The sequence below is a fragment of the Crinia signifera genome, chromosome 5 (genome assembly GCF_055691185.1).
Source record: "Crinia signifera chromosome 5, ASM5569118v1, whole genome shotgun sequence".
NCBI lineage: Eukaryota > Metazoa > Chordata > Amphibia > Anura > Myobatrachidae > Crinia > Crinia signifera.
In genome coordinates this window covers 300,334,171-300,337,431 of record NC_139221.1, presented here as the reverse complement: position 1 = coordinate 300,337,431, position 3,261 = coordinate 300,334,171, and the positions used below count along the sequence as shown (strand labels likewise).

Genomic DNA, 3,261 nt, shown 5'->3' with positions numbered 1-3,261 from the left:
TGCGGATGTCAGCGGCAGCAGCAGCGGAGGGGGGGCCCGCCCCCCTCCTCTATACTGGTAAGAGCCGCCACTGGATACATCCCATCTTCAATTGAACTCCCATCTTATTAAATTTGCCCCTTACAGTATGTAACATGTGCCGGACTGGACAAAAACACAAAGACAATATCAGTGCTGGTGATCCAATAATAAGCTAGTGAGTGTAAGAGGTGCGGTACTGGACATGTCTTGAGAGGCCTCCAACTCAGCATTCTGTGTGGGTGTGAGTACAATATTCTTCCCTGGAGAATATAGCTCACAGTGGCCTCTGTAGAGTCATGATCTTCTTCAACAATACGTGGGGTCTGGGACAGCAGGAGAGTTTTGACCAGCTGCAAGCTGATTTTGGAGAGAAACACTTTCCCAAACCTCTGTGTTTGAGTGGTTGGCATCTCATAAGTATCCACTCAATACTCTAAGAAAAGATTGGCCTGAGCAAGGTTTCTGCATGCTAGGTACCCATCGGTTGACTTGAGAGCAAACGGAGGCTCGGGGGACTGGGTGCCGCAATATGCTGGCCAGGTTTGATGTTGTCCATTCAAACTCTGCCTGGGAGTGCGTCACTGGTGACAATATCCTAGATCTACGGTTTTTACCCCAAGACCAAACAACAGTCAGCCCCTGCCACAGAAATTCCGACGTGAGTGCAGCATGTTAAGCAGATGGTGGCTATTTTGTGTCCAGGACACTTCTCATGTAGCTACTCTGGGGACTGGAATACCAACCAATTCCTGCTGCAAGTGCTATAAGCCATTTCCTGTGCCGTCCAAGAAGTCACGCTCAGGGTGCCTTTCTCCATCATGACAATTGGTGTTAGCAGTGATCACCACCGCCGGTTCCAACCATATTTTAAATGATTTATCGCAACAATTTTACTGAGAAATACATGTTGTCAGCTAAGAGGCACAAACCATAATTTCTCTTAGAGCAGAGACTGCTGGGGCTTGGTAGCGGTTGATAGATGATGATAAAAGATACAGTAAACTTGCATTGTATTAATAAATGTAATGTATCTGCATTTTATTGCCAAATGCACATGTGTAAATGATCAGATAGACTCTTGCCTTGTACAACAATAATAACAAGACTTACTTAGCAGATTTCAAGACACACAACCTGTATATCTATTAAAACGTAAGTGAAGACCATTATTTGAACTATGTTGTCAATTCAGGATCGTTCGATCAGCCGCCTGCCCCGTCTTCGTCCTAGCCCTCATACATAGAACTTAGTTTAGACTGACTTTTATTTGCAAAGGCAGGAGAAATCATTAGATTTGGCGGTGGCGCATGGGGGAGGGGGGGGGGGGCGTCAATCACTCCACTACAGCTGACATTTGATAAAGCAAAGATTATGCCATCATTTATATTTTCAGCATTCACATGGACACTGACACCTGGTTTAAATAAAGTCAGCTGACTATTTTAGTGTCACCCCCTTTGATGATATCACTGAGCAGGGATGATGTACCGTATACATGTGTCACCTACTGTGCCGGGAGAGGCTACTCTGCAGCTTCTTGTGCTCTGTAAAGCCACCAGCATGACAAGAATGAGGGCATGGCGTGCGATCTGCCCCCATAAGGCACACTAGGAGGAACAGCTTAGTGAGCACATGGCCATACCTCCTTTTTGTGTACATACACTGCTGCACTGGGTGACTCCACCCATAGTGACCCCATTGGCCATGACACCTATTATTGATAAATAACAGCCACAATGACAACTTGTTTTCAGGTGTTCTTAATAAAAAACTAATTTATTATTAGTAACATGTTAAAGGACACATACGAATGATAGGCAGAAGCAGTTAATACCAACTGGGGTTAGGTAAGTACGCTTACCCTTCACATGCCCCCCTAACTCCACCCCCACAGCAGCCTGACCGTAACCCTCCCTGCTGGTGCCTAAACCGTATTCGGTATGGAATCCCGGTGGTCGGAATCCCAGCGGTCAAAATCCCGATGCCGGAATCCCGACTGCAGAAATCCCAACAAGGGGGGACATGGATCACCCCCCCCCCTTGCGGGCTCGCTGCGCTAACCACGCAGTGGGCCCGGTGCCTCGCTGCGCTCGGCATGCTAATTTATTCTCCCTCTATGGACACCCACGGAGGGAGAAAGTTTCAGGATTTCGGCGGTCGGGATTCCGTCGTCGCGATTTTGACCGCCGGGATTCCGACCGCCGGGAAATTGACCACATCCCCCTAAACCTAACCCCCGCACCCTGTCACCTAACCTCTTCTCCCCACAGCCTATCCGTCACTAGTACCTAAACTAAGTGTCTAAGTGCCTAACCCCCAGTGCCTAACCCTATCTCCTCAGTAGTAACTAGCATACTAATCGCTTCTCGGCCTTTTGGCTAAGATCAAGTGTAGTATCTGTTCTTATCAGTTGGGTATGGACTGGCCTCCTGGCAGAGAATAGAGAAAGGCTTGTCTGAGTAGCTGCTCTGATGGGCGGAGGGTGTGGGACCCCTCTGTTTTTTCCCAGGGAGCAGTAAAAGGGCTAGCTGAGTACCTTCACCTCTGCCAGTGGTAGGAGGTGTTGTTTCCGTAAACCCACTGGTAAGAGGGGGGGAGAAACACTGGACCTAGTAGTTTGACTCTCTTGACGGGGTTCGTAGCCCCCGAAGGATGAGTCAGCGAAAGGCTCAGTCTAGTATCCATTCCCAGGGAGCGGAGAAAAGCTGAGACCGAGTAGATTGGTCCAGGTTGGCTAAGCCACCAGCCTGGGCACAGCGAAAAGCTCAGCCTAGTATCTTAACCCTGGGAGCGGAGAAACACTGGGACTGAGTAGATTGCTCTTCCGAGGGGGGTGCAGCCCCTAAGGGAGTCTTTCGAAAAGCCCAGTGGAGTACCCATTCCCATGCCAGGGGCTGGAAAGTACCTGCTGGTGAGACGGAGAAACACTTGGTCGGACGCTGACTGGTCGGCTGCCTCGAGCCCGAGGCTGCACTGTGCCCCCGGGGTAACTCGGGGGTGCCTGATTTGCACTGGTGATGTCCAGCACCATGCACTGAATGGCACTTGCACCGCGCACTTCCCTCTAGGTTAGGCTACACGTCCTTACCTCGTCCTTTTGGATGGGGTAGGACAATTTTTTTTACACCCCCACCCCGGCCTTCTGGCTAGGGCCTCTTTTTATTTCTTTCTTTGATTTGCACTTTTGAGCACTTCACGTTTTTCGTTAGTTTGTCACGTTTTTTTGATTTGGGTAGTGCG

At 49.4% G+C, this 3,261-nt stretch overlaps 1 pseudogene; it reads left to right on the top strand.

The window, feature by feature from the left end:
* Nucleotides 1-2,379: 2,379 nt before the first annotated feature.
* On the top strand, nt 2,380-2,517 carry LOC146006072 (U2 spliceosomal RNA; annotated as a pseudogene).
* The last annotated feature ends 744 nt before the right edge of the window (nt 2,518-3,261 follow it).